This window comes from Talpa occidentalis, unplaced genomic scaffold (assembly GCF_014898055.3).
Source record: "Talpa occidentalis isolate TD23 unplaced genomic scaffold, MPIMG_talOcc4v2.1 talOcc4.2, whole genome shotgun sequence".
Lineage (NCBI taxonomy): Eukaryota > Metazoa > Chordata > Mammalia > Eulipotyphla > Talpidae > Talpa > Talpa occidentalis.
The window spans coordinates 38,419,261-38,429,125 of record NW_023602073.1 but is presented as its reverse complement, the minus strand read 5'-3'; the positions used below and the strand labels follow the sequence as shown (position 1 = coordinate 38,429,125).

The 9,865-nt window shown below is 50.2% G+C and overlaps 1 pseudogene; it reads right to left on the bottom strand.

Moving 5' to 3' along the window:
• Positions 1-648: 648 nt before the first annotated feature.
• LOC119251221 (class I histocompatibility antigen, Gogo-C*0101/C*0102 alpha chain-like) overlaps positions 649-9,865 on the bottom strand; it is a 9,853-nt pseudogene continuing 636 nt past the window's right edge.

The following is a 9,865-nucleotide window of genomic DNA, read 5'->3' as shown; positions in this document are numbered from 1 at the left end:
ATTCACTCTTTTAAGAAACCTCAGTACTGTTTCCATAAGGGCTGGCTCAGTCTATATCCAAAAACAATGCAGGACTGTCCCCTTTTTTCCATATTCTTGACAGCACTTGAGTTTCTGGTCTTTTGGATATGGGCCGTTCTTGCAGGTGTAAAGTGTTTTAAACCAGGGGATCACAAAGGCACAAACTGTGGGCAAAAAGAAGTCCTGTAACACTCAGGCCAACACAAGGCTGTCTCTCACTGTGAAAGAAAATAATCATGAAGAAATTCAGGTGAATGACCTGAGTGTTAACATTATCAATGGTCCAAGCATTCTCAAGATTTCCTCCTGAAAGCATCCCCATCACCTGGTGCCAGCCTCTCTGCCTCAACCCCCACCCCCACTGCAGTCCTCCAGGGTCTCACCTTTAGGGGCTGACATACACTTCAGAGCCCTGGGCACTGCCGCTGCCCAGGGGAGAACACAACAAAACTTGGTCAGAGATGAGACCACAGGAGGAACTGATGAGTGTAACTTCCCCACGGGCTCCATCTCCACTGTCCCCAGGGGCTCAGGGATCAAACTCCTATCCATGCTCACCTGGAGCCTGAGTGTAGCTTCCTCCTTGTCCACTTGTGAGAAGAAACATCATGTGATATCAGGGAGCAGTCAGTTCAGAAGCCTAAAGGAATCTTCAAATCCTGCAGAACAGGGAAGTTTCCAGAACTGTGACATAAGACCCAGGTCAGGACTTGGAAAATGAAGAAAGGAGGTGAGGGGGACTGGACCAAATACCCTCTGGGCAACACACTTGTTTGGATGGTTCTTCCCATTAACCAGTAAAGGCAACCAGTATTGCCTTGAAAGCCCCCTAGGCCACCAGAGAAACTTGAAAGCCCCCAGGGGACAAGATCCCCCACTCCCTTTCCTACCTGAGCGTTTCTTCCTCCACATCACAGCTGCAGCCACCACAGCTCCAGTGAGCACAGCTCCAAGGAGAGCGAGACCAGCAGTGATGCCCGTGGTAGAGATGGAGGACTGAGGAGGGGGCACTGGAAAGGAAGGGAAGGGGAGACCCTGAGCCCCAGGCCTCATCTGAAAGAGTCCAGAAGGGCCCCTTATTTCTCTGAGCAAAATCCCAGTGCCCACATGATTCTCCTCACCCCATCTCAGGACTTGGTGCTCCAGTAGCCCCTCATGCTGCCCTTGGCACGTGTATCTCTGCTCCTCTCCAGAAGACACCACCTCAGCCACCCACCTCTGGAAGGTTCTGTCCTCCCCCCACCATGCCTGGTCTCCACCAGCTCTGTGTCCTGGGTCAGGTCCTCCCCATCTTGCTTCCAGGTCAGGGTGATGTCCGCAGGGTAGAAGCCCAGGGCCCAGCTCTTCAGGGTGACATCATGGTCAGAGGAGGGGTGGAGGGTCATGTGTGTCTTGGGGGATCTGAGAAGGGTCAAAAATTCACACTTTGGGTTTTTCCTTCCTGTACATTGAAGCAGCCTCACTGACCATCCTCAGAATGAGCATGACAATTGGTTTGGAGGGAGGAAGCACAAAACCCAGAAACCAGCCTTGTCTGGGATAATCAGGCGAGAGCCCAGGGTAGGAGGAGGCAGGTCTCCAAGAACACAGACCTTTGCTCCTGACCTGAGTGGAGGGTGAATGACACAGAAAGGCAAGAGTCAGATCTCCAGAAATGTTCTCAGACCAAAAACAAGTCCTTGAAAGAGATGGCTGCTGGGTCAACAGGATCAGGGAAGAGTTATTTCAGGACGGCCACCCTCCCTCAGGAGAGACTGGATTCCTTGACTGTCCAGAAAAGTGGTGTCTTCTGGGCGAGTCTCTCTCTAGCACAGAACATGCAACCCAGGGGGACTCTCCCTCTCTGCCCAGAAAGCAGCTGCTGTTCTGCCCATTATTCCATTTCCCTGTGGGGCACCAGGAGAGGGGAGGTCCGAGGCCTCGTGGCCCCTCTTACCTGTGCGCTGCAGCACCTCCTTCCCCATCTCCAGGAGTCTGCGGAGCCGCGGGAAGCACCTGCTCTGCACACTGTGCCTGACGCGCTCGGCCCTGCCCGCCGCCTCCCACGCGCGCTGGGTGATCTGAGCCCCCGAGTCCGCGGGGTCCAGGAGCGCAGGTCCTCGCTCAGGGAGATGGAATCCGCGCCGTCGTAGGCGAACTGGTCATACCCGCCGAGGAGGCTCAGGTCTGGCCCCACTTCACAGCCAAACATCCTCTGGAGCGTGTGAGACCCTGAAACCCACCCTTCCGGTCAACCCCGAGGTCACCCCGAGATCACCCTGCCTTTTTACCCTGCATAAACCTAAACTGAAAATGAAAGGACAGGCAAAAAGTGCCGCGGTCTCTTCCAGCCTCGAGGGGTCAGTGGACCCTGAAACTCGGGACACCCCGGCCTTATGCTGGGAATGGGGGGTGACCTGACCCTGGCACCGCTCCGCGAAGCTCACCGTCCTCGCTCTGGTTGTAGCGGCCGCGCAGGTCCCTCAGGAGCGCTTTGAACCACTGCGCGTTGACCCTTGGGTTCTGTGTCTCCTCGTCCAGGTCCTCCTGCCCCACCTGCCCCGCCCAGGGCGCCCGCGGCTCCGCACTCTGGCCCGGGGAGTCGCTGTCAAACCCCGGAACTGCGGGTCGTCCACGTAGCCCATGGCGATAAAGCGGGGCTCCCCGAGGCCGGGCCGGGACTTCGTGGTGGGAGAAAAAGCCTCAGGGAGTGGGAGCCTGGGGGCGGGAGGGGAGACCTGGGCTGACCCTCCTCTCAGCGCGGGCCCAAATCCCAGGGAGATGGGCCTGGAGGGGAGAAAGGGCGGTGGGCCAAGAAGGGCCCAGACTTAAGGCCCAGAGCACTCAGGGGAGGCGGAAGGGACAGAAAGGGCCAGAAACCAAGGGGCCTGAAGGGGTACAGAGGTTGGGGGAAGATGAGCCTTTCCTGGGGTCCTGCACCCGCAGTAGGCCCCTTGCTCCTCCCTCCTGTAGCAACAGTGTCCAGCTGGACACGCACTCACCCGCCCGGGTCTCCATCAGGGCCAGGGGCCCCCAGAGCAGCAGCAGGAGGGTGAGGGGCATCACACTCCTTCTAGGGGTCTGGGGAGAAGGAGTCCAGGACAGTCCTTGGAGACTTTGTAACTGGAGCAAGATGATGCTGATTGTCTTCCCTGGACAACCCCCGCCCCCCTCAAATGAGGAGATAGAATGGGGGTGAGTGTGGGATCACCAAGTCTGCACCATCCCACAGAGCCTGTGAGAGGGAGACATGGTGCTGTGACAGTGTGACATCCACAGACAGGGGAGGTTCCAAATTCCCTTCCCCACATTCGGGAGGAGTGGATTTGGGCTGGGAGAGGCAGCAGCCTGGAGGAATGAAGAAACTAGAAGTATTTTCAAATGATTGTTAATATTCCACTTTGATACCAAATTAAAACTATACAGGGGGTAGTTTTGTTAGGGCAGGAAGAGGGGCAGCCCAAATCCCGCAAACCTGCCTATTCTCTATAGGGTTCTGCCATCCGCCGCATCAACACAAAACATGAGACATTTTTTTAATTTTCTTTTTTTTAAAATAAATTTTATTTTTATATTCCCCATACAATTGCAATCCCCTTATTTTGACCCCAATCCCTCCCCTCTCCGCCCCCCACCCCCCATAGAGTGTCTCTGGTTCATAGTTGTTTGTTGATTTTGATTTTCACTTTCTTATGTTTATTCATTTCCTGGTCCCTTATTTAAGTTTTCTAGATTGCTGCTATGAGTGAGACCATCCAGTATTTTTCTTTTTCTTTCTGGCTTATTTCGCTGAGCATGATCCCTTCCAGCGCCATCCATGTTGCTGCAAATGGCATGTGTTTATCTTTTTTGAATGCTGAGTAATATTCCATGGTGTATATGTACCACATCTTCTTGATCCAGTCATCTATTTTTGGGCATTTGGGTTGTTGCCAAAGCTTAGCTATTGTAAACAGTGCTGCTATAAACCTAGGGGTGCAGGTGCTCTTTGGAATTGATGTTTCTGTGTCCTTTGGGTAAATACCTAGGAGTGGAATTGCTGGATCATATGGAAGCTCTATGTTTAGCAAGTCCAGAAATCTCCACACAGCTCTCCATAGTGGTTGGACCAGTTTGCACTCCCACCAACAGTGCAGGAGAGTTCCTTTTTCTCCACATCCTCACCAACATTTGTTGTTGCTAGTTTTTTTAATATGTGCCATTCTCACTGGTGTGAGATGGTATCTCATGGTAGTTTTGATTTGCATTTCCCTGATGACAAGTGATGTTGAACATTTTTTCATATGCCTGTTGGCCATTTGCATTTCCTCTTCAGAGAAGTTTCTTTTTAGCTCTTCTGCCCATTTTTTGACTGGATTATTTTCTTTGTGTTGAGTCTCATCAGCTATTTGCAGATTTTTGTGATCAGTTCTTTATCATTAGTGTTGTGTGCAAAAATGTTCTCCCAGTCGGTGGGGTTTCTCTTTGTTTTGGTTATTGTCTCTTTTGCTGTGCAGAAGCACTTTAATTTGATGTAGTCCCAGCTGTTTATCTTTGCCTTCACTATCACTGCTTTGGGTGATGTGTCTGTAAAGATGTCTTTGATGTGCATATCACGTAGTGTTTCGCCTATATTTCCTTCTATATATTTTATGGTTTCAGGTCTTATGTCTAGCTCTTTAATCCATTTTGAGTTGATTTTTGTGTATGGTGTGAGCTAGTAGTCAAGCTTCATTCTTTTGCATATAGCGACCCAGTTTTCCCAGCACCATTTATTGAACAAACTTTCTTTGCTCCAATGCATAGTCTTTGCTCCTTTGTCAAAGATTAGTTGACCATAAATCTGTGGGTTTATTTCTGGATTTTCTATTCAATTCCATTGGTCTGTGTGTCTGTTCTTGTTCCAATACCATGCAGTTTTGATGATTATGGCTTTGTAGTATAGTTTGAAGTCTGGGAGTGTGATGCCTCCATTCCCTTCTTTTTTTTTTCAGGAGAGCTTTGGCTATTCGGGGTTTTTGGTGTTTCCATATGAATTTCATCAATAATTGTTCTATTTCTTTGAAGAATGACATTGAAATTTTGATTGGAATAGCATTGAATCTGTATATTGCTTTTGGTAGGATGGCCATTTTAATAATGTTTATTCTTCCAATCCATAAGCAGGGGATGTCTTTCCATTTCTTTGTGTCTTCTTCTATTTCTTTTAACAGTGTTTTATAGTTTTCTTTGTATAGGCCCTTTACCTCTTTTGTTAGATTTATTCCCAAGTATTTGATTTTTTTGTTTCGATACTAAAAGGGATGTTTTTTTTTTTATTTCTTCTTCTTCAGATTTATTGTTTGTGTATAGGAAGGCCATTGACTTTTGCGTGTTGATTTTGTATCCTGCCACTTTACTGAACTGATTGATGAGTTGAATTAGTTTTTCTGTTGAGTTTTTGGGGTTCTCTATGTATATTATCATATTGTTTGCAAATAGTGATAGTTTGACTTCTTCTTTTCCTATTTGGATTCCTTTTATGTCTTTCTCTTGTCTTATTGCTCTGGCTAGGACTTCCAGGATTATATTGAAAAGCAGTGGTGAGAGTGGACATCCTTGTAAAGACAGAGGTTTTTCTAAGGAGGTATCTATCCTTTAACCGAAATGTTAAAAGTGCAGGAATGAAAGCCAACAAAGGCATCAGTTTGCTAGCAGGGGTTGCTGTGATTGGAGTCCCATAGGGGGATTGAGAGTTGGGGAGTCTGGCAAGCAGTGTCCCGTTATCTTGGTCATAGTGGTATTGAGATTAATTGGAACTGCCGCCAGTAGAGGCCTCTGAAGGGAAGCACAGAGGAAACAAGAGGAGGTATTAGTCCCAAAAGAGTCATTTAGGAAGGGTATAGCATTTTGGATTATATGAATCCAGATTGAGGGTGTCTCAGTCTTTTCTGATGATGTTAGTTAATTGTATAGGACTTGTTCCAAATGGAGGATGTCCTGGGAGACTTGGACTGTAGCATTTGGTGTCAGGACATATTCCCTTGAGATGGGACAATGTTGCCACAGGGTAGAAATGCCAGCCAGTAGAAATATACTGCGGCTTGGACTCCCTGTACCCAAGGTTGGTCTCAAGGATCTGAAATAGTAGAGTTAACTTGATTCGTATTGAAACCCATATTATGACAGCCTGGTGAGAACATTCAGCCTTTGTCTAGAAGGTGCACTATACATGATGGGTAAGGGAACCCCCATATTATTTGTAGGTATTTTTGCAGTGATTTAAGGTTTGATGTTAAAGGAAACAAAACAAGGTATCCGTAGGGTTAGTAAACAATGAAAGAGTTAGGGTGAGAGTGATAGGTGCTGTGCATCCAGCCTGTGGGCACTCCGCAGTACCCACCAAGTGGGTAATCTCCGTGGATCCTGAGACCTGAATTTCCATACACAGGACACTGGGCTAGGGGAGATTTTGACAAGAAATGCGCATCCTAGTAGGACCCAGGTTACGACATGCATACTGTTTGTCTTCGGGGGCACGTTTGACCCGAGAGAGATGGTGCCAGGAGGGGTGTCCCAGAAGTGTTACCACTGTAGGCGTGGGGAGAATGACAGTGTGCGGACCGGTCCACGGAGGCTGCAGTGACTTGGGCTGAAGCAATTTGAGCAGGACTCAGTCTCCCGGATGCAGTGGTGGGGAAGGTCAACTAAGGAGGCAGGACTGGGTAAGTACCGGTCTGCGTGTTCCCAGAGCAGCTGCAGAGCTCTAACGAGAGTTTAGTCAGGTGATCCTTGATATCCCACTGGCGCGCTCCACTTTCCCTGAGGATTGTGGGTGGTGGGGAATGTGAAGTTTCCAGGTGATTCCCAGAGCTGCAGAGACCTGCTGAGTAATATTTGAGATAAAAAACTGGACCATTGTGAGATTGGAGAGAGGTGGGAGGCCAAAGCGTGGGATAATGTGGTTAAGAAGGGCCTCAGTTACTACCTGAGCCATTTTTCTAGCTGCAGGAAGACCTCGACCCAACCTGTTATTGTATTAACCATTGTTAGCAGATATTTAACCTTTTTGTGAGTAGGGAGGTGAATAAAATCAACCTGCCAATCCTGTCCGGGTAAGTGTCCACGCAGCTGGGGAGCTGCAAGGCTGCTAAAAGCTTAAGTATAAGTTTAGCGTTCATGATGGGGGACCCCTTGGTGGAGAGGAACCCTCTTTCCTGCCAAATGGCAGCATGACTGTGAGCCATAAGGAAGGCATATGTTGAATCCATGTAGATGTTGACTTTCTTATGGTTGCTGAGGGTCAGGGCCCTGGTTAAATGCTATGAGTTTTGCCTTTTGGAAGGTGGTTTCTCTGGGCAGCTTTCCTGCCTCAATTACCTGATTGACGGTAACAGTGGCCTAGGCAGCCCTCCCCTGACCTCGTGCATCTACGCAAGAGCCGCCAGTCTGCACACACAGTAGGCATCTGACAAAGGGGAGTCAGTTAAACTCAGCCTGGAGGTTTGCATTTCCTCCCCCAGGATTTAAGGACACGAGTGGGCAACAGAAGGGGGCCCAGAGACAGGCAGAGGAATGGCTGGGTTGAGAGAATTAGACTGAATAAGACTCACCAGAGGGTTTGCGATAAAGAGCACAGGGAAGTCCTGTGAGCGGGCAGGAGTGAGAGTGGAGAGCGGGCGGGGAGACAGGAGGGCCTGAAGGCGGTGCGGGGAATGTGCTTGGACAGGTCTTCCCAGAGTAAGTTTGAGGGGTTCCCGGGTGAGTAGAGCTGCTGCCACCAGGGCTCTAAGGCAAGGTTGCTAGCCCCGGTGGGATCCGTCTGCTTGGAGAGAGAAGCGACAGGACGCAGGGCTGGGCCCAGAGGCTGGGAAAGGCCGCCTGCCGCAATGCCCCGACGTTCGTCTGTGCACAGGAGGAAAGGCTTTTCTGGATGAGGAAGGCCAAGGGCAGGTGCCCTAAGAAGGATATGTCTGAGTAAAAGGAAGGCCCTGCGGACCTCCCTGGGGGGTTGGAGACGTCCTTTGGGGGAGGCTTTTGCTGTGTCGTACGGTGGCTTGGCCGGGAAAGCAAAATTAGGGATCCAAGATGGAAGAATCTGACCAAACCTAGGAAGGAAAGGGTTTGTTCTGCCGATTCAGGGGAGGGAAGGTCCCGGATGGCCTGTTTGTGGTCCACCGTCAGCTGTTTGGAGGAAGGAGTTAGTTGAAGACCCAGATATAACGGCTGTGGGAACTGAAAGTTGGGCTTTGGACGGGGAGACACGGTATCCTTTTGAGCCAGGAAGGTGAGGAGTTGTGCAGTGTGTTGCTGAGATTGTGGCGGAGAAGGACTGCAGAGGAGGAGGCCAGCAACATCCTGGAGGAGAGTGCGGGGTGGAGGATGACATGACGAGAGATCACTAGCTCATGCCTGACCAAACAGATGAGGGCTGTCCCAGAATCCCAGAGGCAGGACTGTCCAGGCCAGTTGCTGGGAGGTGTGTGTGTCCGGATCTTCCCAAGTAAAAGCAAATAGGAAGTAACACTGAGGATCCAGAGGGATAGTAAACAAAGGCATTTTTGGGGTCAAGTACAGAGAAGCGTGTGGTAGAAGACAGTATATGAGATAGAAGGGTGTAGGGGTTGGCACTCCGGGATGGATAGGCATCACCACCTCGTTAATGAGGTGAAGGTCTCGCACTAGGCAATGAGAACCATCAGGCTTTTTTAACTGGGAGGATGGGAGTATTACAGGGCGAGTTGGTAGGAGTAAGGACTCCCTTTCCCAGGAGTCCTTGGATGATGGTTGAGACCCTGATGGTGAGTGAGGGAGATTGGAAACTGGGGCGAGAGGGAAAAGAGAGGAATCCTTAAGGCGAATGAGGACTGGGGTACGATGGGTGGCAACAATCAGGATAGAGATATTGCAGACCAGGGGGTGATAGTGGGAGGAGACAGCGGGGAGTCCTGAGGAGGATGAGGAGATGTTTGGAGCAGTGGGAGGATGAGCAGTGGGAGGATCTTGGAACCATGAGCGGCCCCGAGTTTGGTCAGGAGGTTGCGACCCAGGAGTGGTGTGGGGCAAGAAGGCATGACTAGGAAAGAGCGGCCCAGTGGTCCTGGGCTGAGAAGGAAGGCCGTCAGCACCCGGAACCGAGACCTGAGAAGGATAAACTTGACTGGAATAGGAGGGGAGGACAGAGAAGGTAGCCCCCGTGTCAACCAGAAAGGAGATGGACTTACCTGCTACTGTAACAGGGTGGTTCCCGGGAAAGGGGGAGGTTCCAGGTTTCCTGCCCTACCCAGGGAGGGTGGAGCTGAGCAGAGAGAAGAAGCTGCAGAGAAGCTTCTTCGCTGCAGGATGGAGCCAGAAGGAGACCTGGAGGAGGCATATGGAGCCAGGAGACGTGTGAAGGAACTGCACTTGCCTTTTGGTTGTGGACTGGGTGACACAGATGTGGCTGAGAGACCCATGGGGAGGTGACAATGGTGGTTTTTGTCTTTCTTTTGATTTTGTTCTTTTCCCTCCAGACTAGTCTGGTGGTTTCTGATCCTTTTCTGTGGGTCCCCACTGGAAGGTGCCTGTTTGTGGTCCACCGTCAGCTGTTTGGAGGAAGGAGTTCATCGAAGACCCAGATAGATGGCTGTGGGAACTGAAAGTTGGGCTTTGAATGGGGAGACACAGTATCCTTTTGAGCCTAGGAAGGTTTGGGGCAGGCTTTGGGGCCTTGCCCTGGCCAATCCCATTTGGATGGGCTTTTACCCATGAGGGGACGGGTAACTTTGGGTGCTTGATTTAGAAACTATATTCTTTGCCTTTCCTGTATTGTTTCCTAATTGTATTAAAGTTCTTTCCCATTAAAGTCTACATGTTTTGTGTTGATGCGGTGGTTGGCAGAACCTATTTAAAGCAGGCAGGTTTGGGG